This window comes from Phascolarctos cinereus, unplaced genomic scaffold (assembly GCF_003287225.1).
Source record: "Phascolarctos cinereus isolate Bilbo 61053 unplaced genomic scaffold, phaCin_HiC Scaffold_5;HRSCAF=322, whole genome shotgun sequence".
In the NCBI taxonomy this organism is placed as follows: domain Eukaryota; kingdom Metazoa; phylum Chordata; class Mammalia; order Diprotodontia; family Phascolarctidae; genus Phascolarctos; species Phascolarctos cinereus.
The window spans coordinates 300112141-300138544 of NW_027555958.1; the positions used below are offsets into that span (position 1 = coordinate 300112141).

Here is a 26404-nt window from a genome sequence, read left to right on the forward strand (position 1 = left end):
TAGAAGTAGAAGATATAAGCAAAGGTTAGGTCCAGCCCTTCATTGTAACATTCATCCTCCCATTTATTGTTAACCAATAAGAGTTGATTGCCATTCTATATTCTTCAAAGGGTGTAAAAACTGTGAGCTGCCAGCCATGACAGTCTTTGGTCTAAGAGAGAGATGGCCAAATGATCATCCTTTTATTAAAGTGCTGGCATTATTAATACAAAGATTAAATTGCCCAGAAATTATATCTCTTGAACACTTTAAAATATCACACTTACTTTACAATTTTGTAAGCTCCCTGAGGTCAGGAACTTATGTATCTAATAATGATAATGATAATATGAATATATGTCATTTATGTAGTTCTTTACAGTTTATAAATATTTTTGTGAGATTTTACATTATTTCTATTGAATTTCAATTTTGAAGAAATTAATGAATTAATTAATTTTTAGTTTTCAACATTCACTTCCACAAGGTTTTGAGTTTTCATTTTTTCCCCCTCTCTCTCCACCCCCCTCCCCAAGATGACATGCAATCTGATATAGGCTCTACATATTCATTCCTATTAAACATATTTTCACATTAGTCATGTTGTAAAGAATAATTAGAACCAATAGGAGGAACCACAAGAAAGAAGAAACAAAACAAAATAGAAGAAAAAAAGAGCAAATAGTATGCCTCGATCTGCATTCAAACTCCATAGTTCTTTCTCTGGATGTGGATAGCATTTTCCAACATGAGACTTTTGGAGATGTCTTAGATCCTTGCATTGCTGAAAAGAGCTAAATCTATCAAAATTAGTCATCACACAATGTGGCTATTACTGTGTGCAATGCTCTCCTGGTTCTGCTCACTTCATTCAACATCAGTACATATAAGTCTTTCCAGGTTTTTCTGAAGTCCACTTGCTCATCATTTCTTATAGCACAATAGTATTCTATTACATTCATATACCACAACTTGTTCAGCCATTCCCCAATTGATGGGCATCCTCTCATACAAGTAAATTTTTTTCTGTTTGTAAAGTAATGCTTTATATAAATTATGTCCTTTTACTTACACAATAATCTTGTGAGTTAGGAAGGGCAAGGACCTTAGACAAGTTGTTTAATCTCTGTAGTCTTCAATTTCCTCATTTGCAAAATGAAGGATTTGTTGAGATTTGAGGTCCTTTTCACTTATAAATATGTGAAATGTATTATCTGCATTTTGTAGATGAAAAAACCTAGGTACAGAGAAGCTGGATGATTTGCTCAAGGTCTGCCTCCTGACTTTCATCTGTGTCCCATCTCTACCACCCCTTACGTGACACCTTGAACAGTGTACTCAAAAAATGTTGAGACTTGACATGGATGAAGACAGTTTGTAAAATGAAGTATGAGATGATTTCCAGTAAAGAATATTTCCACAAATTGAATAGTAATGAGACCATAATAAATTTGGAAAGTCAACATAAAATAATTAACTTTAAGAAAGTAGAAGTAAAACTAACAATAACCCTCTTTTCTTCAAAAGAAAAAGACAAGGAAAAGCAAAACCAAGCTTCCCTCCCCCAAGAGGAGCCCAAAGATGTGCGTGTGGAGTTTTTTTGTTTTTGTTTTTTTGGTGAGGCAATTGGGGTTAAGTGACTTGCCCAGGGTCACACAGCTAGTAAGTGTTACATGTCTGAGGCCAGATTTGAACTCAGGTCCTCCTGACTTCAGGGTCGGTGCTCTATCCATTGTGCCACCTAGCTGCCCCAATGTGTGGAGTTTTTAGAAGAGGTTTCTTCTGAGCTGCTCTGGTTCACTCTGTGATGGGAAAAACAGGCCAGAATTACCAAAAAAGAAAATCAAAGTACCTCAGTTAAGCTATGCTAACTTAGTCCATGCTAAAGCAAGTCATTTAGTTCCCTTCAAAGCAAATAGTTGCAGATGAGCTTTCCTGACAGTGAGGGTAAGTAGTGAAGTTTGAAAAAAAAAAATCAAGCAAAGACTGGTGATACCCTTAATATGTAATAGTAATCAATGTCTCCAAAAACATTAGTGCTAATAGCAATATAAAACATTTATATAGCAATAATAATAATAAGAGCTGCCATTTATACGACACTTGAGGGCTGCAAAATGCTTTATACCTGCATTATTTAGCTCTCTCACAGTTGGGGCCATAAGTGTTATTAAGTGCAAGGGCTGGTGGTAGGCCCTGGGAATTGTGTTTTCCAAATTTCATTTGGGACTCATCTGCACTCCTGGAACATGAGAACGAATTCTTTCTTATTTAGCTAATTATGCTAAGAGGAAAGGTATAGAGTCTTTCAGTCTTTTCAGTAGTCTGGGAGTGACAGGCTAGAATTTTTTTTAGCAAATGAGCTTTACTAGCTTTGGTGAGTGGGTAAGAATTTGGCAAATTCTTTTGAAAAATTTTTGGGGGATGTATGAATATTTTAGCAGCTACAAAAGCATAGCAGTGACCAGCTGGGCCTGAATGAATGGACTCCATGCCAAAAAGTTAAAAACAAACAAAAAATTATATATCTATCTACCCACAGGCCAATGCTAGACAGATCTTGGCTGACACATTGGATTTTGATAAATAAACAGAAAAGATATTAAGCAACTATTTTTGAATACTGCTTTCACTAGGACCAAATGTTTTCAGAAGTTACGGCTTTGGGACAGATTACTTAACTCTAAATGAATGGGCCTTTGAGTCACGGGAGCCTGTTTCAAACATGCTGTTGATATGTTCTGAAAAAGTTAATGCTCTACTTTTTCTACTTCTTAGGCTAGATGCACTGAAATTTAGCATCTAGGAAGGGCAATTAGTTAGAATAGGATGTATTAGACGGCACTCTCTCCTTGTTTCCAGCTCCTTACATACACACGCAACATAATCCACGTAATCTACTCTCCAACCTAGCCTAATCCTCCCAATTCCATGCACTTGCATCCCAGGTGATAGCATCACAGATACATTATTCTTTGGCTTAGATCTAGCAGTGGCCATCCCACCAGAGGTTTCATGGTGTTCCAGGTCTTGGCCCACAGGCTCCTGTGTCCTGGAGTCTGAGGTCTCCCTAGTCCCTCCTCTCCATCAATTCCTTGTTCAATTGCATTTGATTTTTTTTTCTTTAAGGAAAGAAGTTTTCTTTTTCTTTCTTTGTTCTTTCTTTCTTTTCTTCCTTCTTTCCTTTTTCTTTCTTTTTTTCCCCCTTTTTCTTTTTTTCTCTGAGCTTCTTATTAGAAAGAAGGGGTTCTGACCTTGCTGCACTGTAAGTAACCCAGCAGACCCAGCAGGGCTACTACCACACCCATGCCCACAAGACAATTTTCACCAGCTTTTGCCAGTAGCTGAGTTGTATCAACACAATGAACTCTACCTCAAACTGCAGTGTTGCATCCCCTGGGATAGAAGGGATGGGCTGAGGGTAGAGGGAGAGACAGAATCTGTGTTTTCCTTAGGCTAAGTGAGGAAGATTGATTGTTCTTTGCTTCTCTCCCCCACACGTTTCCAGCAGGCTCTGCTCTAGGACTGAGATGACCTGCTTTTGTCCATGCTTTCTAACCAAGGGGTCTCTGATAATCCAGAGAGGTGTCAACTACTTATCTATCTCCAAGGCTGCACATGTAGTCAACGTGAAGCTTATCTCCAGAGGCAGTGGGCTTAGGGCAGGCCTCAGGGGACTTTACCAGGGTCTTCAGGTGGAGGGTCTAGATGGAATTTTCAGTCTCATCTCCAGGCTCCACTAGGTTCTTTGACCTGCCAACCCACAACAGCAGCTAGTGGAAGTCATGAGTGATGTGAAGGCAGGGCTAGACATAGGGCACTGGGGCAGGCAACAGTGAAAAGCAGAATTTCCTTTCTGAATTTATTTAGTTATTTATTTTCGGTGAGGCAATCGGGGTTAAGTGACTTGCCTGGGGTCACACATCTAGTAAGTGTCAAGTGTTTGGTCTGAGGCCAGATTTGACCTCAGGTCCTCCTGACTCCAGGGCCGGTGCTCTATCCACCGCGCCACCTAGCTGCCCTGAATTTATTTTTCAAAGTTGATCTGAGTGTGCCTTGTTTGCTGCTTTCCAAGGTACATTTTTCAGTGCCTGTCCCAGACACCAGAATAGCTAATTATGACCTGCGGTATAATAAATGGTTTCTAATTTGAATGGGACTAGTATTCAGTCTCAACTACATTCTGAACAAATTAAGTTAAATAGTAGAGGGGAAACAAATTCCAAACTGTCAAGACTGGGAAAGAGAACACAGTGCCACAGGAAGTTGTGCAACCTCCTTTAGTGGTGTTACTCAAGAAAAAGACTAAATAGAGTATCCTTTGGCACTACTTAATGAACACAGGTAGTATTACCACCTGAATGGCCCCTGCATGAAGCAAGGAACTTTCTACTGGAGATATGTTTATCTTGCAAGTGACAAAGGATTAGGGAGTTTTTGCTAAAGTTCTCACTTGGGACCCTAGAATTTAAATTTATTCCCCTGTCAAAGGACAATGGAACTTGTACAGAAAAAAACAAACCAATCCAAAAAGCAAAAACAAAAAACTTAGAGAAACCACTAGAGGTCTCTTACAAACCAAGAGATTCCTATAGTTTAAGTGGATGTGCCTTCTCAGCTGTACTGTAAAAACAACTTTTATAACTGGAACCATTTTCAGAAATCTGAAATGTCTTTGGAGGTGTCTCAGGTCTGATCAATGCAGTGAGCAGTCAGTCTTGATTGCAGAGAACAAAGCCACCTGCCTCTTCACAGAGAGGTGGCTGACTACAGGTACCAATGGAACATATTTTGTTACACATGGACAATCTGTAGGTCTGTTAGCTTACCTGTATTTTGTTATGAGGGAGGAATCTATGGTGGAGGTGGGGAAGGGAGGTTAGAGATTAGGAAGTGATGGCAAGATTTTTTTTAAAAAGCATAAATAAAACATTTAAAAAATAGCTTGGGAATACCTACCCCTTTCCTGTGACCTGGCATTTTCTATAAATTAATTTACCTCAGAACCTTAGCATGTGGTACACAGAGGACACTAGTCTTTGCTATCTCAGATTGTGTAAAGTTAGCTTGAGAGAGAGCTTTTATAGATAGCTGAAGTTTCCCAGTGGCTATGTGGCTTTTGAGAGTGTTTTCTTGCCTTGTCTTCCCCGATGTTTTCAAATACGGTTCTGAAATCTTTCTAAAAATCTTGTTGCTTATTTTCATCCTTAGCATTTCTGGCAAATAGAGCAGCTTTATGATTCTCAAGGGAATATATTTGAGAATACTCTGATCATGTTGGACTATTAGTCACTGGCTCTACTCTTTCCTCTTTCCATTTTATAATTCCTCTCCCCCTCAATTACATGTTAAAACACTTTTTAAAACATTTAAAAAAAAGTTTTGAGTTCCAAATTCTATCACTCACTTCCTCCTCTCCTCCCTGCCTGAGACAGTAAACAATCTAATGTAGTTTATTCATGTTATCATGTAAAACATTTTCATATTAATAATTTTGTATAAGGAAATGAATAAAAAAGAAAGAAGGAAGGAAAGAAAGAAAGAAAGGAAAAAGAGAAAACAGTATGCTTCAGTCTCTATTCAGATAGTATCAGTTCTTTCTCTCAGGATGGGCAGTGTGCTTCATCATGAGTCATTTGGGATTGTCTTAGATTATTGCATTGCTGAGAAGAGCTAAGTCATTCACAATTCTTCATTGAACAATATTGCTGTTACTGTGTACAATGTTCTCCTGCTTTGGCTTACTTCACTTTGCATCAATTCATGTAAGTCTTTCCAGGTTTTTCTGAAATCATCCTTCTTGTCATTTCTTATAACACAATAATATTCCATCATAATCATATACGACAGCTTGTTTAGCTAGTCCCCAATTGATGGGCATCCCCTCAATTTCCAATTCTTAGTTGGCTCCGCTCCTTAACACTCTTTTGGGTAGCTAGGTGGCACAGTGGATAGAGAGCTGGACCTGGAGTCAGGAAGACTCGAGTTCAAATCTAGCCTTCAATGCTTCTGACTGCCTCAGTTTCCTCATCTGTAAAATGGGGACAATAATAGCACTTACCTCCCAGAGTTGTTGTGAAGAGCAAATGAGATAATATTTGTAAAGCATGTTGCAAACCTTGAAGACTATGTAAATGTATCATGATTATTATAATTATTGTATAATTATAATTATATTGTAATATCACTATTATGATTGTTTAGCATACCTACTATTGAAATAATATAAACACATTTGGAACATCTTATTTTCTCCATGTTGAATTTCATTCAACACCCTGATTTTCTTTGCACATAATAGTTGACGTTAGGGAGCACCAAGAAACAAAACACACAGTAGATATGCTATTCCCCAGACCTGTACTGCCTTCTCTCCTCTTTGCCTGTTAAAATTCTGCCTATCTTTCTAGAATCAGCTTAAATTTGTCTCTTCTGTGAAAGTTTCCCTGACTACTCCAGCTGGAACTCATCTCTCCCTACACTGAACAATAGCATGTATTGTCAGTACCACTCATTTGGCATTTGTTACAGGCTGCCTTGGAACTTTTTTTTTTTTAAATATAGAGAGGTCAGATTTCCCCAGCCAGACTCAAAGCTCATGCAGGGCAAACACTAGGCCTTATACTTCTTTGACTTTTTAAAAAGCATCTACCATAGTGCCTTGCACAACATAGGCCTTCAGCGAATATTTTGGGGTTGATTGATATTTCAAGGATCTGGGATTCCAACAGTGTTGATTTACCCTTCACCCATATTGCTAACTCTCCAATCCTTAGCAGATGGGCTACATGAGTCATCCGTCACTCAGCCACTGACCTCCTAGGGTGAAGCCCCTTTGCACTTAGGCAGGCTGGTCCTTGGAGAACAGAGACTCACAGTCTAGTGATGGGCCTCTATTCAAAGCTTTTCCAGCTAGGTAGGATCTCCCCAGAGCTTGTGGTTCAGAGGACATAGTCTTTGAGAACCCAGGGTTGCCTTCCCACTACAATGAGGCATCAGAGTAGGATTTCAGTGGTTTGGTTGATACTTCAGTTTTTCTGTAGATGTCCCTAGCATGGAGATGGGACTCACTTGCATGTCAAGGGTGTCGTGTCTCCAGCAACTCCAAGTATATATTTTTTTTTCTTTCCTTTTTAGTGAGGCAATCAGGCTTAAGTGACTTGCCCAGGGTCACACAGCCAGTAAGTTTCAAGTGTCTGAGGCTGGATTTGAACTCAGATCCTTCTGATTCCAAGGCTACAGCTCTATCCACTGTGCCACTTAGCTGCCCCCAAGTACATCTTTCTTCCATAGGGAGTCCAAACACTTAAGGTAATGTTATAAGGCTGGAGGCCTATTCGGATCCCCGGGGTAAAAGATAAAACTCAACCAAGTACAATGGATAGAGCACTGGCCCTGAAGTCAGGAGGACCGGAGTTCAAATCTGGCCTCAGACCAAACACTTGACACTTACTAGCTGTGTGACCCTGGGCAAGTCACTTAACCCCAATTGCCTAAAACACCCAAACAAACAAACAGACAAAAAAATTCAACCAAAAGAGGAGGAGAATTATATTAATTGTTTATGGGCTACTTTGGGTCCTTTATATTACTTTGCATTTCTGCAGTAAAATAAAGGCTGGCCTGTAGCTGATGTCTGTTGTTATTTTGAAAGTTTACAGAGAAATTAGGGATCCTTTTACTCACTATTTTGAGGCTCCCAGAGGAAACTCTGGGTACAGGCAAAGAAATAAGATTAGAGGGTCAACCTACAAGATTAAACCTGAAGCTTTGGACCATGGTACACTTCAGTATCAATCAATTAACAAAGCATTTATTATTTGCTTTCTTATGTCAGGCACTGTAGTAAGCACCAGGGAAACAAATATAGGCAAAAATGCAGTCTCTGCCCAAAAGTTGTTAAATAGGAAGATAATATGCAACTAACTACATACATAGATACAGTGTTTATTGGAAGGTTAATTTCAGAGAGAAGGCACTAGCAGAGTGTGTGTGTGTGTGTGTGTGTGTGTGTGTGTGTGTCTGTGTGTGTGTATGTGTGTATTTGTGAAAGCTGGGGGGACTAGGGAAAGGCTTCTTGCAGAAGGTGGGATTTGAGCTGGGTCTTTGAAGGAAGTCAAAGGAACCAGGAGCCACATATAAGGAGGAGGAGCATTCTAGCCATGGTGCAGGGTGGGGTGAGGGGAGAAAGACAGTCAGTGAAAAGACAGGAGATGGACTTTGGTGTTTGAAGAATGGCAGGAAGGCAAGTGACTCTGGATTACAGAGTATATGGAAAAGACTAAAGTGAAAAGAGATTAGAAGGCTCCTGGCTATAAAGGGCTTTAACTGTCAAAGAAAGTATTTTATATTTCATCCTGGAGGTAATAGGGAGCCACTGGAGTTTGCTGAGTAGAGATGACATGGTCTGGTCTTTTGTGTAGGAAAATCACTTTAGTAGCTGTCTGAGGGATGGATTGGAGTGGGGAGAGACTTGAAGAAGAAAGACCAACCAGAAATCTACTGTAATAGTCCAGGAGAGAGGAAACAAGGGCCCACACTACAGTGGTATTCCATAGTCTTCCGCAGTATGGAAGCAGTTAAGAGTTCTTTCTTTCTTGATAATTGGGGTTAAGTGACTTACCCAGGGTCACACAGCTAGTAAGTGACTGAGGTCAGATTTGAACTCAGGTCCTCCTGACCCCAGGGCAGGTGATCTATCCACTACACCATCTAGCTACCCCTTATAGGTCAATATTTCAAAGCTTTGTGATTTATTTGGTGTAGAGGCCTCTTCCATTGACACCACAGCCCTCCAGTGGCTTTTTTCTTGGGAGCTGCAGCAGCTGAAAATTTACCCTGCTATGGCCAGTCTGGTCACAGGCCTCTCCAAATTAGCCAAGCTTTAAACACTGAGCCAGGATTTAAAGTCTTTCCTGTTGGGAAAGGCCTTCAGAGCTTATGCTGATTTTAATGAGTGATACACCCTGGAAAACAGTCCTGCCTCCTCATGCCCTTAGCACAGAATGGGCTTTTTAGTAGATTGGAAATCTGAACTGTAGAAACTAAGCTGTAGGCTTCCATGGCAGCGAATGAAAACAGGGTGTGGTGTTCTGGCCCTGATGAGACTATCCATATGATTAGCACAAGGCCATTTTCCCTGGCTTTCCCACGTGAGTTGGTAGCTGTTAGCATGGGTAGCCTGGAAGGGTGGATCATTCCTCAGAGCAGGCTGATCTAATTCTCAGGAATTGGCCTTCAGCAGTTACTTACTGCCTGCTGGGCTGAGTACAAGCCCCTGACCTGGAGTATTCAAAAGCCTCCATAATCCAATTCCAACTTGACTCTCCCATTTTACCTTATTCTACTCCTAGAGTAACTCCTGTCACTGAGAGTAAGAAAGGACCTTAGAGGCCATCCAATCCAGCCCCCTCATTTTACAGTCAGGAAACTGAGGCCCAGAGATATGAAGTGACTTACCCAGGGGTCACACCTCTAAGCCGAGCTGGGATTTGGACACAAGTCTTCCTGATGTCAAGTCCAGGACTCTCTTCACCATACCAGCTGTCTCTATGTCCCTTTGTAAGTCCTGTTTTCTAGCCAAATTGAGCTACTTTGTATTCTGATTTTGCACTGCTGCCTTCTGCCTCTGTACTCTGGCTTATATTGTCCTCCTTACCTGGAATAAATTTCCTCTCGCTTCTGACTGTTAAAAGTTTTCCTTTCCATCAAGACGCAGCATGAATTTAGGGCCAACCCCTCCATGAAGTCTTCCCAGATGCTTTCGTTGTTACTCAGTCCCTGGGGGACAGGGAATGAGTGTGCCCCAAGGGCATCAGTGCAGGTGCTACTGTGGGTGCCCCCATAGTGGAGGAAGGGGATGGAATGGGGGAGTATTGGAGAATAAGGGTAATTATGGTCATATTAGGGCAGTTAGGTGGTGCCAGTGCCTGGAGTCAGGAAGACTCATCTTCCTGAGTTCAAATATGGCTTCAGACACTTAATAACTGTGTGATACTGGGCAAGTCACTTAACCTTGTTTGCCTCAGTTTCCTTATTTGTAAAACTAGCTGGAGAAGGAAAGGGCGAACCTCGCTAGTATCTTTGCCAAGAAAACCCCAAATGGGGTCATGAAGAGTTGGACATGACTGAAAACAATTCAACAACAATGGTCATATTGGAGACAAGCCCCATGACTGGCCCAAGGTTACACAGCTAATAAACAGCAAAGATATCATAGGAACTCAGATCTTCTGACTTCAAATCTAGTGTTCTTTTCACAGCATCCTGTGCTAGATGAGCCCATGGTCTCTCAGTAGAGGTTACAAATACTGGCCTCTCAATTCCTTTGCAGCTCTAAATCTTGATTTTATGATCTTCTGTCATGTAATGCAAAGTTAGAATAAATGCAAAAAAGAATTCAGAGTGCTGGGACAGGTCTCTTTCTTTCTTTCTTTCTTTCTTTCTTTCTTTCTTCCTTCCTTCTTCTTTCTTTCTTTCTTTCTTCTTCCTTCCTTCCTTCCTTTCCTTTCTTTCTTTCTTCTTCCTTCCTTCCTTCCTTCCTTCCTTCCTTCCTTCCTTCCTTCCTTCCTTCCTTCCTTCCTTCCTTCCTTCCTTCCTTTCTTCTTCCTTCCTTCCTTCCTTCCTTTCTTTCTTTCTATAAGCATTTATTTGGATTTTTGCAGGACATTTCACTTTGGTTTAAAAAACCCAGCAAAATGGATGGGGGTAGACAGAAGAATGGAAGCAGAAAATTAAAAAGGGCCACTTTTTGACTGCTGTCAGTGGACACGTCTAGGTTCTATTGTCATTGCATTGTGGGCTATTACAGAAAGGGAAAGACACAGAGCTGGGCAATTGATGCAAACTATAAAGGAGGTGTGCGTGCGTTTCTTAATTATCTTCTCTCACCATCCTGCATATAGTAATTTCAGCTCTCCTTTTACAGACAAATAGCATTTCATAGCATGTTTCAGAACAATGGGTACCATACCTGGGAGTGTTTTCAGTCTCCAGCTGGCAAGTAACCCCAACCAACTTTACAGAGAAATATGTGTTGTAATGGAGAAGAGTGAAATCACAAGAAATTTATCAACATCTCACATTCTTCTTCCTCTTTCTACCTTCTTTTCTTTTCCCCTTCCATTTCTGTTCCCCTTTCCCCCTCTCCTTTCCCTTTTTCCTTCCCCTTCTCTCTCTTCCTCTATCCTTCTCTCTCTGTCCATTTTCCCTCTTTTTCCTCCCCTTCCCCCCTCCCTGTTCTCTCCCTTTCTCTTTCCCTTTCCTTTCTTCTTCTTCTTCTTCTTCTTCTTCTTCTTCTTCTTCTTCTTCTTCTTCTTCTTCTTCTTCTTCTTCTTCTTGTTCTTCTTCTTCTTCTTCTTCTTCTTCTCTCTCTGTCTCTGTCTCCCCATCTTTTCCTCTCCCCTTATTTATTTCCCCTTTTCTCCTCCCTCTCCTTCCTCCTCCTCATCTTCTTCCTTCTGTCCCCCACTCTCCCACATCTCTCTCTGCCTCTGTCTCTCTCCTCTCCCCCCCCCACCTCTTTATGTCGTTTTTATCTACACTTGTTCCCTCTGTGACTGAGTGAGCCCATCAAAGCGTCACTAGTGAGTCTCCTTTTCTGGGTCTTTTAAAAACAGTGTTCAGCCTTAAACAGATGGGAACCTGTCAGAGCAGCATGGAGATAATTATCTTTTCAAACAGTGGGAGGCTTCTCAATGAATGGGAATTCAGGCACTTTCCTGCAGCTGTATCAGCAAAGCCTTGTAATCTAATCAGCTCACACTAGGCATGCAAGACTCACCTGGCTTAGTACATGGACAGAAGTCAGTCAATCCAGCCCTGAGAGACTCAGAGACAAGATGCAGGTGTTTGCTAGAGCTGGGGGCTCTGTTCAGTGTTTGGATTGCCAGTGATTCTGTCCTTCAAATTAGACGTGAACTCTTACCAAAGTCTATTTCCCCCAGAAAATTGGTGTAAACACTGATGCTGTCCCCTTCCTCTGTAATGCCTTTCTCTCTCCCCATTACCAAACTTCACCCATTCTCCAAGGCCTAGCCCAAGCTCTGCCTTCTCCCTTCCCTAATTCTTCCCGCACTCACAGACTCTACTCCTCTAACCCAATGGTCTCCACAGTGGGGCCAAAGGCACGTGATCACCTAGTCAGAGGACTGGAAGATGAGTCTTGTACTCTTTGCTCGGTAACCAATCATGAGGCTTGTCTCCAGCACAACCATAACTACCCTTTCTTTCCAGTTGTTGTTCAGTCATTTCAGTCGTGTCCCACTCTTCGTGACTCCATTTGGGGTTTTCTTGGCAAAGATACCAGAGTGGTTTGCCATTTCCTTCTCCAGCTCATTTAACAGATTAGGAAACTGAGGCAAATAGGGTTAAATGATTTGGTCAGAGTCACACAACTAGGAAGTGTCTGAGGCTGGATTTGAACTCAGGTCTCCTTAACTCAGGCCCAGTGCTCTATTCACTGAGTCACCTCACTGCTCACATTCTTTCCAGATCCCCCTCCAACTCTGTCTCCTCCTCTTCACTGTGCAAGCTATAAGACTTCTTCCTTCTGGACTGGGTCTTGTAGTTATAACCTGATGTATATACCCCAAGTCCACAACATTGGCCATGCAGGTGCCATTGTGAAAATTCTGCCCTTCCCAACATACCCACTTCTTGGCTCCAAGATCGCCTTATGTCCAAGGCCCTTGGAGGGTGGGCTCTGTTTTCCAGAGAAGTGACCTGTAAGAAAGAGTCCAGTTTCCCTCCTTTTTATTTTGGGTGAGATAGAGTGAGTCACACAGGATGAAAAGGCCTGGACAGATACAGATCTCCTCATGGTCTTTCCCTCCCTAAACCCATTCCTTTTCTAATCCTCTTTGTTTCTGTTCAGCCTCCTACCATCCTTCCATTCACCCAGGCTCACAATCTCTGGCTCACCTTTGCCTTCTCACGTTCCCTTACCCCACATATCCAATCAGTCATTTCTACTGCTGTAGCATCTCTTGTATCCATTCCCTTCTCTACTCACACAACCTCCATCTTACTGCAGGCCCTCCACACTTCTCACCTGGACCTACTGCAATGGCTTCCTAATTGTTCTTCCTGCTTCAAATCTCTCTCCTTACTAATCCATATTCTTACATAGCTGTCAAGTGATTTTCCTAATGTTTAGGTATGACAATGTTACTCCTCTACTCAATAAGCTCCAGTGGCTCCTTATTGATTCAGGAATCAAATATTATTTCATATTTAGTTCATCTTTTAAAAATATCTTATTTTGTGTAATGTGAATAATTAATGATACAGTAGTACATGTAATGTGTAAATGCACATATATTGATTTGCATCTTCAACTTTTTTTTTTTTTACTCATGGGGAGAATAATGAAAAGAATTTAGAGACCACTGCTACAAACCACAAGGTGGGCCAGTAGAAAGCACACTGCAGAAGGAGGCAGGGGACAGATGTTCAAATCCTGGTTCATGAGTCATTTCATCTCTTTTTCTGCATCTAGAAAATAAATGTTGGTTACCTCTAAGGTTCAGCTCTAAAACTATGACCCTTCTAAAAAGTGCTCAGATATTACACGAGGTGATTTCAAACAAAGATTTGGCTACAATATCTGAGGATCCTAAGATATAGAGTTGGAAAGGACATGGACATCATTTGGTCCATCTATCTTTTTTTTTTTTTACAGGTGAGTAAACCAAGGCCCAAAGAAGGCAAATGAGTTGCCACATAGCTGTTAAGTAGCAGAATGGGCATTTAAACCTAGGTTCTCTCAATTCAAATCAAGTGCTCTTTCTACTATATCGCATTGCCTTAATACATTTTATTTTATTAAAAACATATATTGGACTTAAATACCTAGAAAGAGCATTTTCCTATACAAAGCAGAACACAAAAAGAGGATTTTATGTGAAATTGTGAATTTCCATTTTATGCTGTTTGACTCTTTTAAAGTGTATAATAAATTCTATGTGTTACTTTCAACACTATATTGCTTGTCTGTGCTTCCTTTTGAACTTCCTTTTGTTTTCCTCTGTATGTTTAAAAAAATGTTTTAACAATCCTCTTTTTTTTGGAAGCATTATTGCTAACCCTGCCTGCTCATCTGTTCCTTCTCCATTAAAAACTGAGAGAAAGGAAGGAAGAAAGAAAGAAAAAGAAAGAGGGAAAAGAAAAAGGAAAAGAGAAAGAAAGGAAGGAAGGAAGAGAAAAGAAGTAATGAAGGAAGGAAAAGAAAGAAAGAGGGAAGAAGGAAAGGAGGAAGAAAGGAGGGAAGGAAGAAAAAAAGTAAGGAAAGAAGGAAAGGAAAGAAAGAGGGAAGGAGGAAGGAAGAAAGAAAAGGGAAGAAAAGAAAAATGAAAGAAAGAATGCTTTACAACAAATACACAGTCAACCAAAACAAATCCAGAGTGGCCATGTCCAAAAATGTGTGTCTGTTTCTGCATTTTGTGTCTGTCACCTCTCTGTGAGGAAATGATTAGCATATACTTCATTATCAATCTTCTGGAATCATGGCAATTCACGTAAGTCTTTCAAAGTTGTTTTTCTTTGTAATGTTGTTTTCCTTGTGCAAAGTGTTTTCCTGGTTTTACTCATGCCTTAATACATTTTAACCAAAGACTATGTATGACAACATAGCAAAACAGCTATAAATGGCATTGGTCTAATTATCTGAATTAATTGCTCTTGTAATGTTTTATTCAATTTTATATTTTCATGGAAGTTATGACTGACCTTGGGGGCAGTGTGCTTATTGTCTGTAACACAATTTAGCATTGAGAATACTGACTTATTTTCTAATTGCTTCAGGGTTTTAGTCTTATCTCCTAATTAGATTATAAATCCTTAAGAGCAAGTGTGTCTCTTCAGTCCCCACAATATAGTACATGCTGAGCACAGAATAGGTGCTTGGATGACTGATAGATGGCCAAAAAGTATGAATGAGGATATTTCACCTCCTTTAAATGTTCTCCTTTAGAAAATCTCTACATTTTCATTTGGGTAGTTAAGGCCATTCTTCAGCTTGAAATATCAACTGGAGTTTGCAGCTATTTAAGAGCTATAGTTCTTTCCCAGAAGTGGCTTTATGTTAGTGAAAGTGTAACATGGTCCTTCATGTATTGGAAAGAGAAGTGGGGATCAGGAGATCTGGGTTCAAAAATACTGGGTCTGCTGCTAAGTCACTGAGTGACCTTGAGCAAGTTACTTCTTATCTAGGACTCAGTCTTCTTTTCTGTGAAATGAGAGGGTTGGGCTTTATCATCTCTATGATCGTGTTCTAGGATTTTATTCTAAAGATCTCTGTTTAAGTCACATTGATACTAAGATCTTTGAGTTCCTTTAAGGAGAAGTAAATGTGAATGGTGTAAAAACTTGTAGCAATCTAAGCTCTTCTAATTACTACTTATCAATCCATGTTCCTGCTTGGAAGGAAGAGAACTATACTTTACAGTACTGGGCATTTCTAGGGTAAGAAAATTGGTCTCTATCCAACACTCCAGCTGAAGATCTAATCAGAGAAAGGAAAGTGCCAACAAAGAGATGTTAAACTAATTATAAACAGGCCAAGTGATCTCCTTATAGAGTGTGGATAAATTTTCCTTGATTGAATTGGAAGGGACACACTATTGACCAAGGAAAGATTGTCCACACCTCCCAGAGGACCCTTAAATGATAGTCAAACAGTTCTAGATTCAGTTTTGGTGAGTTCTAGTCAGAAACATATTTGTAGAGGAGGTCCCTGGGCCTATGCCAGAGGGTAGTAAAGGGGAAAGGGATTTTTTTTTCCTCCTATCTTTTCTTTTCATTAGATATGGCCTCTAGCAGCAGATCTACATGTCTGGTATGAGACACTTCATCTACCAATTCAAGAATTAGTCAAGAAAAATTAAGGCACAGTTGAGATGCAGCTAGCAGGGAATAGAGATACATACTCTCCAAATTGACATTGACATTGCAGAGGAAAAGTCACTCAAAGGAGATAGCAGCTTCAAATAATATGAACCTGGCAGCATAGAAAAGAGCAGACTGAGAAATCGAAGGAGAACTAGCTCTGGCAGTTGGAAACTGAGCAACATTGAGGACTGTACAAGGAGAGAAAGGACATAGATCCTGTAGCACAAGAGGTTTGATTTTTCTTGGCCATATATTTTCCCTATATATCTACCTCACTGCCACTGTTCTCTAAGCTTGTGACCAGTCTTCCCACCAATACTATGAACTTATGGGAGAATAAGTTACAGGTTTAAAGGGAAAGGTTTTGTAGTTATTATTTTTATGTCATTTTAGTAAGACTGTTCCTTTCAGCTAATTGTATTTAGCAGATGACTGTAAAGAAAAAGTTCACCAATGGGGGCTTTAATTTTGGATACACTTACCCACAAGTGTTCCTGAGAAAACAGAAGTAGAAACTGCTACGTGGATAAAGAGCTTAGAGGTGGTGTTATGCTTTACTAACCAAGACTAACCAATGGTAGAAGTGGGAGGAAAACCTTGTTTTTAGAGAAGGCTTTACAAGTTACCCTTCAGTTTTGCAGAGGTTTTAAAAAGAAAACTAAAAGAGCCTTTCTGAACAAAGGAAAGGGAAAAATTCCCTGAATTTTTTTACTGCTTAATTACGTTGTGACATTACTAGTCACACTCTTCAGTCTGCATTTATCTTCCTGTTTAGTAATATTGAGTTATGATCAAACTGAGGAATATGAGTTGTAAAGAACAATCAGAGCTGACTTCAGGGCCTTCTTTTTCAAAAAGCCGTTATCTTGCTCTTGGCTTCCATTTCATCGTGTGTTCTTTCCTTGCAATTTAGAGGCCTCTTTGTCATCTATTCTGGTGTTGAGGGTTGAGTTAATTCAAGGTCTTTTGCTAAGCAATGGGAGGACTTTTTTTAGGGGGGAGGGTCCCTATGTCAGTGGAAAATACTCGGGTTCACTACTAGGGTACAGGCTACAGGGTATGTCTACCTTTTTCTTTTTCTGGGGGGACTCTGGCTCTGGGTTGTCCTATAATTCCATAGGCAGTCAGGATTAGAGCTCACTTGTCAGCTTTGCATGGAGTAACTGAAGTTACTTTTCATCATCAGATGGGAGGAAGGAGCCAGTACATCTGCAGCCTGTCAGAATGCAGCAAGCCTGCATTAAATTTTTGTTTTTTCTTTGCATTCCATGATTTTGGAAGAATATCTATCAACCAACAGGATTTAGTAAGTTGTTGTGGTGCATTCCATGCCTTCGGAATAATATCTATCAACCAACAGGCATTTAGTAAATTGTTGTGGTTTTTCCTTCATTCTTGAAGAGGAACATGACATCAGGAAGATGATGCCACGACTTGCAGTTGAATTAGATTTGAGTGAGGGAGGGCTGTGTAAAGTCACCAGCCTCACTTTCTCCTCCAGAGCCATCTCCAGTACAACTGGAGATGGCCTGGATGCTTTGGGGCACCTTGACCTTTTCTAGCTAAGGTCTTTAACAGGTCTTGGTTTGATTGAGGCAATACCCATTCAGTTATTAGGGCCAAGGGAATAGCCTTTAATTAAAAAAAAAAAAGGTAAGTACTTCTATGTGCCAGTGTTCTAAAAGTCTCAATGCAGTTTTAAGCTTTTGATGAAAGTTATGTTGACTCAATTACCCATTATTCTAACAGTGTTGGGGGAGGCTCTGTCGGGGAAGGAGACAGCAAGTTTGTAGCTTTTTGTACTACCAGCTCTTTGTCAAGTATCCTTACCTACAAATTGTCACGTTCTTGCTGCTTTGGGGAGGTACTGAGTTGCAAGTGCCCAACCTCTTTTGCTGAGGTGAAACTATTTGGATTATCTTAAAAGTTACCTATAAAAGCTATACCCACCTTGAAGCCTTGCTGATTTCCAGTAATCAGCCTAATAAGAAATTGTTACCTTGATGAATTTATAATAAAATCCTTTTAATTCTCTTTGTCCTGAGCTTTGCCTCACTAATCAGGATGAAAGCCCAAATGAAGAATTTTCCTTTCAGCACTTTGATAGCTTAAATTTAGTAAGCCTGAATAGCTTAAAACTGAACTAAGGCTTTTGGAATATCCTGTAAGTATATTTGTAACATATGCAAAATGAATACAAAGTACCTTTAGGAAGGGGGTCAGGGATCAAGAAAGGCTTCTTGGAGAAGATAGCTCTTGAGTCAAGTCTTTCAAGATTCAATCAAGGAAACCAGGGATTCCAAGAAGCAGACGTGAGGAGGGCACTCATTACAGGCATTAGGGTATAGTTAGTGCAAAGGTGCAAAGATGGGAGATAGAATATCATGTGGGATATAACAAAGAGGCCGATATGGCTGGATTTCATTATCCAAAGAGGGATGTCAGGGGTCTGTCAGGGGTAAATGTTTAACAATCAGCTCTGTGGTAAGGGGGTGTGAGTATGAGAGGGAAGATGCACCTACAATACACTTTTAAGTTTAATTTGTATTAACATTTTCTCCATCACTTTAAGTTTAGATAAGCAACAAAACAATAAGTCAAACCCTTATTTGTAGCATTTGCTCACATTGAAAATTTAACTATTTTCTCTCTCTTGAGTTAATTCAAGGGGACTCCTGCACACCCCTGAGTAAGAAGAATGGGAAAGTAAGAAGGAAAATGATGTGAAGAGATTGAAATGTGAAGTGGAGGAGTTTATATATGATCATAGAGGCTATAGAGAGTCACTGGAATTTTTTTTTTTTGTGGGGGGGAGATGCCATGATCAAATCTTTGCTTTAGGCAAATCATTTTAGCAGCTGTGTAGAATGTGGTTTGGAGTGGAGAGACACTAGGAGTCAGGAGGAACAATGAGGAGGCTATTTTAATAATTGAGGCAAGAGGTGATTAGGGCCTGAACTAGGGGATTAGTCCTGTGAGTGGAGAGGAGGGTACTTACACAGGAGAAAGATAACATGAGGATGAGGAGCTGAGGATGTCATTAAGGTTGCAAACGCCTTGGTTGGTAGTGTCTTCTACAGTAATAGAAAATTTCAGAAGAGAGATGGATTTTGGGAAAAAGATAATGAGCTTTTCACTCCTTTTGGGGGGAGGGACGTTCATAAAAACGTCATGGAGAAGAGCTTTTCAGGGTTTACCACTGTCCAGATTTTTATAAACACCAAAACCACCTGCCTTTTGTTATCCTTTAACATATTGTTTTTCAAAACAGTGAGAGCAACAATTAATGTAATTGAGCTTAAGGAAAAGGGAAAAAAAATCCATCTGGTCTGACCTACTTACAAGACAATCAACATGTGACACTGAAACCCTCCTCCTTTAAAATGAGTCACTTAGGAAATTCTCCACAGTTAGATTTTTGGAGAAGAAATTCTGGAAAATCCTTCCCTTGTACTCTCAGTTCTAAAAAAGATAAGAATGGGTTAGTGTTTTTTTTTTTAACAGATGAATGCAGAAAAAGAAAAGTGAATAAGAAACTATTTTTAGTGCTTCTGTCCTTCAGAACAGTGAACTCCAGCCCCACATTTGTGTCAAGGGTCCTGAATTTGGCCTGGATTTGGATTCATTGGTAGCTAAGGTGGTGCAGTGAATAGTACCATTAGACCTGGAGTCCTGAGTTCAAATTTGATCTCAGACTTACTGCCCATGTGACCTTAGACAAGTCACTTAACCTCTATGGGAATCATAATAGCACCTACCTCCCAGGGTTGTTGTGAGGATAAAATGAGATGATATTTGTAAATAAATGCTAGATATTAGAATGATCAAAGCCTGAGTTTGAATTTTGATTCTTCAGCTTATCATAACACCTGCCTGACCTTGGGCAGATCACTTCCCCAATTTGGGCCTCAGTTTCCTCTTCTATAAAGCAAGAAGGTTGGATTGGATGGTTTCTAGAGTAATTTCCACCTTCACATCTTATGATCATTAAGGTGAAACTATTTTGGAGCAAGATTTCCAACTTCTAAATCCTACTTGCTAGGTATATCTAGTGCTTTCTCCCCCCCCCATTTGTCAGTGAGTCAATAAGCATTTATCAAGCACCTACTATATGCCAGGCACTGTGCTAAACACTGGGGATACAAAGAAAGACAAAAAGTCAGTCCCTGGTCTCAAGGTGCTCATAGTCTAATGGGGAGACAACATGCCAACAACTATGTATAAACAAGATACAGACAAGGTAATTTGGGGATAATCTGAGAGAGAAGGCACTACCATTAATGCAGAGCAGGAAAAACTTCTTACAGAAGGGGGGACTTTAGCTGAGATCTGAAGGAAGCCGGGAGGCAGAGATGAGAAGGGAGAGAATTCCAGGTGTGGAGGACGGTAGGTGTAGTCAGGCTATGGAGGGCTTTAAAAGGCAAATGAGGATTTGATATATGATCCCTCAGGCAAAAAGGAGCCACCAGAATTGACTGCGGGTGAGGTGGGGTGACGTGGTTGGACAGGTCTTTCCTGCCACAGACTTGATTATTGTTATTCAGTCATTTCAGTCGGGTGTGACCCTTTATGACCCCATTTGGAGTTTTCTTGGCAAGGATACTGGAGTGGTTTGCCATTTCCTTCTCCAGCTCATTTTACAGATGAGGAAACTGAGGCAAACAGGGTGAAGTGATTTGCCCAGGGTCTGAGGCCAGATTTGAACTCAGGAAAATTCATCTTCCTGATTTCAGGTCTGGCACTCTAGCCTCTGTGCCACCTAGCTGCCCAATTCACTGGGATTTATCCCTTAAATCATAGATGGGTAGCTGAAAGGAGCTCCCACACTGGGAATTACTCATCCTGAGGACAGTACAGATTCTTCTGATATGGACCTATCAATAGCCTAATTAAGTTCATGGGACTTGCCCAGAGAAGCTGATGTTAACTCCCATTCTGTCCTGCTCTTGTTTAAGAACTACTTCAAAAATAATACCTATGATTATATACATGTATATATGTATATATATTTTATTAAAAGAATGAAAGTATAAAGATGTATATCTGTACATTACATTAAAATAAAATTTCCTTGACTGCAGGACCTTTTTCATTTTTTGTCTTTGTCATCATTGCTTAGCCCAGTCCCTGGCACATGGTAGGAACTTAATAAATGTTTGTTGAACTATATGGCATGAAGGAATGTGGCATGAAAGAGAGATTGGAAGGGGAAATAGAAGGGCTAAAATAAATCACTGTTGTTGTTAGTTTGTTCCTGGTATAAATCCTACCTGGTCATAGTGTATGATCTTTGTGATATGTTGCTATAATCTCCTTGCTAGTATATTATTCAAAATTTTCACATCAATATTCACTAGGGAAATTGGCCTATAGTTTTCTTTCTCTGTTTTTGCTCTTCCTGGTTTAGGTATCAGCATAATATTTGTGTCATAAAAGGAATTTGGTAGGACTTCTTTGCCTATTTTTCCAAATAGTTTATTTAGTATTGGAATGAATAGTTCTTCAAATGTGTGGTGGAATTCACTTGTAAATCCATCTAGTCCTGGTGACTTTTTCTTAGGGAGCTTATTGATGAAGTGCTCATTCAATTTCCTTTTCTAAGACAGGGTTATTTAGTATTCTATTTCATCTTCTGTGAATCTGGGCAATTTATGTATTTGTAAATATTCATTCATTTTGCTTAGGTTGTTAGATTTATTGACATGTAACTGGGCAAAATAGTTCTTCGTGATGTTTTAATTTCATCTTTATTGATGGTGAATTCATCCTTTTCATTTTTGATGCTGGTAATTTGGTCTTCTTTTTAAAAAAATCAAATTAACTAATGGTTTATCTATTTTATTATAATTTTTTTCATAAAACTAGCTCCCAGTTCTATTTATTAGTTCAATGGTTTTCTTACTTTTGATTTTATTAATGTCTCCTTTGATTTTCAGAATTTCCAATTTGGTGTACAATTGGGGATTTGAAATTTGCTCTTTTTCTCATTTTTTTAAAGTTGCATGCCCAATTCATTGATCTGTTCTTTCTTTATTTTATTGACAGAAACATTTAGAGATATAAAATTTCTCCTAACTACTGCTTTGGCTGCATCCCATAATTTGGCATGTTATCTCATTGTTATCACTCTCTTTAATGAAATTATTGATTGTTCCTATGATTTGTTTTTTGACTCACTCGCTTATTAGGATTAGATTATTTGGTTTCCAATTAATTTTTAATCTATGTTACCATGGCCCTTTATTGAATGTAATTTTTATTGCATTGTGATCTGAAAAGGATGCATTTAATATTTCCGCTTCTTAGCATTTGGTTGTGAGGTTTTTGTGCCCTAATATATGTTCAATTATTGTGTAGGTGCCATGTACCACTGGAAAAAAAGGTATATTTCTTTCTATTCTCATTCAATTTTTCCTAGAGATCTATCATATCTAACCTTTCTAAAATTCTATTCATCTCTTTAACTTCTTTCTTGTCTATTTTTTTAGTTAGATTTATCTAGTTGTGAGTGGGGAAAGTTGAGGTCCTCTACTAATATAGTGTGTTTCCTCCTGTAACTCATTTAACTTTTCCTTTAAGAATTTGGATGCTCTATTATTTGATGCATATATGGTTAGTACTGATATTACTTTATTGTCTATGGTATCTTTTAGTAAAATGTAGTTTCCTGATTATCTCTTTTAATTAGATCTATTTTTCTTTGTTTTGTCTGAGATCATGATTGCTACCCTTGCTTTTTAAAATTTAAGCTGAAGCATAATAGATTCTGCTCCATCCCCTTACCTTTAGTCTGTGTGCGTTTCTGCTTCAACTGTGTACAACATATTATAGGATTCTGTTTTTTAATTCACTCTGCTGCCTGCTGTGTTATGGCTGAATTCATCCCTTTCACATTCATAGTTATGATTACTAACTGTGTATTTCCATCCATCCTGCTTTCCCCCACTCTGTTTATCCTTCTCTCTCCTCTTGCACCCTGTCCCTCCTCACAAGTGTTTGCTTCTGACCACTGCCTCCCCCAGTCTGTCCTCCCTTCTATCAGCCCCCATTCTCTTATACCCCTCCCCTCCTACTTCCCTGTAGTGTAAAATGAATTTTTATATCCAACTGAGTGTGTATATTATTCCCTCTTTGAGTCAATTCTGATGAGAATGAAGTCCAAGTGTTGCCCACCCACCCCTTTATCCCTCTCTACTGTAAAAGCTCATTCACACCTCTTTTATGTGAGATAATTTATGCCATTCTATCTCTCTCTTCCCCCTTCTCCTAGTGCAGCCCTTTTCTTCACTTCTTAATTTTTTGTTTTTTGGATATCATTTCATCATAGTTAACTCACACCTATGCCTTCTGTCTATGTATACTCCTTCTAACCAACCTAATAATGAGAAAGTTCTTAGGAATTACAAGTAACATCTTCCCATGTAGGAATGTGAACAGTTTAACCTTATTGAATCTTTTATGATTTTTCTTTCCTGTTTACTTTTTTATGCTATTCTGGAGTCTTGTAATTGAAAGTCAAATTTTCTATTCAGCTCTGGTCTTATTCATCAGGAGAGCTTGAAAGCCCTCCATTTCACTAAATATCCATTTTTCCCTCCAAAGGATTACATTGTTTTGGTGGGTAGGTGATTCTTGGTTGTACTCCTAGCTCTTTTGCCTTCCAAAATATCATATTGCAAACCCTCTGATTCTTTAATGTAGAAGCTGCTAAATCTTGTATTATCCTGATATTTGAATATTTGGCTATATGATATTTGAGTTGTTTCTTTCTGGCTGCTTGCAAGATTTTCTTCTTGACCTGAGATCTCTGCAATTTGTCTATAATGTTTCTGGGAGTTTTCGGTTTGGGATCTCTTTCAGGAGATAATCAGCAGATCCTTTCAATTTCTATTTTACCCTCTGGTTTAGGATATCAGGGCAATTTCCTAAACAATTTCTTGAAATATAATGTTTAGGTTCTTTTTGATCATGGCTTTTGGGCAGTCCAATAATACTTAAATTATCTCTCCTGAATCTATTTTCCAGGTCAGTTGTTTTTCCAATGAGATACTTCTCATTTTCTTTTTTTTTTTTCATTCTTTTCATTTTGTTTTATTGTTTCTTGATGTCTCATGGAGTCATTAGCTGCCATTTGTCCAATTCTAATTTTTAAGGAATTATTTTCTTCACTGAGCTTTTGTACCTCCTTTTCCATTTGATCAATTCTACTTTTTAAAGAGTTTATTGTCTAAGTCTTTCCTTACTCCAGTATATTCTCTGCAGTTGACAGTGATTTTCCATAAGTGTAGATCTGATCGTGCTACTCCTCTCCTCAACAGTAGTATTGTGTACTGAAGTACCACCTTGTACATGAATCCTTTCCTTATTCCCCTTCTGCCAACTGCTAGTGTTGTCCCTCACTTGTATTTAACTACTTTGTATTTATCTTCTCCTACAGAGATAATGAATACCATTACTGTATCTTTAAAAGGGAATGGAATCTTGGAGTGATCATATAACTGTCATCTAGAAGGAGACTAAGAGTTTAATTGCTATTCTGGAAATACTGTTCAGGGAGGTACTGGAGTCAGCTCAAACTGGTTCATTAGAGCTTATTGTCAAATTTTCCATGTGAGCATTTACTCCTTGGAAATTGGCAAATGTTACAAGCTGGAGCTTAATTTATTGTTTTACTGATTGTCTAGACTTCAGAAAGCAATGGAGGAAAGGTTAATAATGCAGATTAAACTTTTTTTTTGGCTAGGCAATGGGGTTAAGTGACTTACCCAGGGTCACATAGCTAGTAAGTGTTAAGTGTCTGAGGCAGGATTTGAATTCAGGTCCTCCTGACTCCAGGCTGGTGCTCTATCCACTGTGCCCCCAGCTGCCCCATAATGCAGATTAAACCTAAAAGTGCATAGTGCATACATTTTCTTCCAGAGTGGTGGTTGTTCCAACACTTACCAGTACATCTCTGCTGTTAACTGTGATGACTGAAAAGAGGCCAGAGCAAGAAGACTAAGAAATTATTTCTTGAAAGAACTGAGTTTATCTGATTAAGAAACATGAAGAGGATTCTTGAGAATATGTATCCTGAGATAACTGAATGGTAGTACTGTGTTTCTAGAATCAACAAGAAAGTAGCTCCAATGCTTAAAGGTGACTTGTGCTATGATCTTTTTCACAGCTGATGTATTGTAAATAATTATTTGTCTTTGTTTTGTTGTTTGTCATACTTTTCATAAATAGTGTAGGTAATAACCCTGGCATTTAGTTAAATCTAGGAGATTAGGGAGTTCCATATGAATAGAGATGAACAAATGCTTATGGGAAAAGAGGGTTCTCCACTTTATTAAGTTAATAAACTGGGGCAAGGGCTTAGAGCTCATTGTTTAATTCATGGGAAAGATGTAATTTTAGTAATTAATGTTGAGATAGCAGAACATACTCCTTGATTACCTTAGAATTTGACTTGAGAATGAATCAGGAAAATTAACAAGTAGCAGGGAGAGAAGGGGGATGGAATAAGCATATAGTGCCTACTATGTGCTAGGCACTGTGCTGAACGCTTTACAAATATTAACTCATTTGACTCTCACAACAACCCTGAGATGTAGGTGCTGTTATTATCCTTATTTTATAGTTGAAGAGACTGAGGCAGAGAGAGGTTAAGAGACATGCAGAGGGTCACACAGCTAATAATAATATCTGAGGCCAAATTCCAACTCAGGTCTTCCTGACTCAACTCAGTTCTCCATGCATTGTACCCCCTAGCAGCCTGTAGTGATAGAGAGGCTCACCCCTCCCCTTGTCCAAGGTTACACATATTTATTTATTCATTAAATACTTATACACACAGATATTGTCTCCCCTGGTGGAATGCAATGTCTTTGAGGGCAAAAAAAAAATCTTTCTTGGAAGAAAAACTTTTCTAAATAAAAAAAAATTAAAAAAAGAAACTTAAGGCAAGTAAAGCCTAATAGCATTTCTTCTGATAGTGGCAGGGATATGCTGGGGCCAGATGGAACTGCCTCTTGAGAGTCCATTATTAAATTTTCAGTGTGAGCATTTACACTTTGGAAATCAGAGATTGGCAAACACTGCAAATCAGGGCTTGGTTTATTGTTTTGTTGATTGTCTAGACTTAAGGAAGTGATAGAGAGAATATAAACTATACAGCTTAAACTTAAAAGTGTTTCCTGCATACATTTTTTTCCAAAAAGCTGGTTGTTAAATATTCATTAGCACACCACTGAAACTGTCCATGATTTAGATAGCATGAAGCATTAGGAAAAAATCTCGGCTGAATTAGTTGAGAGGCTACAGTGTGGCTAGGAGGATAGGGGTAGAGAGAAAGCTTTGGACTGGCAGTGGGGAGAGACTACAGGTGCTAATCTTATCTTGGCCATGATTTGGTGTGACCTTGGATAAATTGCTTTGGTTTTCTGAGTCTCAGGTTCCTCATCTATGCAACTGCTCTACAATTTATAAAATGGTTTCCAAGATCTCTTCTAGCTCAGGAGGCAGTGTGGTTCAATGGGAAGGGTATAAATCTAGG

At 39.3% G+C, this 26404-nt stretch overlaps 1 pseudogene; it reads right to left on the minus strand.

The window, feature by feature from the left end:
• Window positions 1–3103: 3103 nt before the first annotated feature.
• On the minus strand, window positions 3104–7056 carry LOC144457691 (peptidyl-prolyl cis-trans isomerase FKBP11 pseudogene; annotated as a pseudogene).
• Between the last annotated feature and the right edge of the window lie 19348 nt (window positions 7057–26404).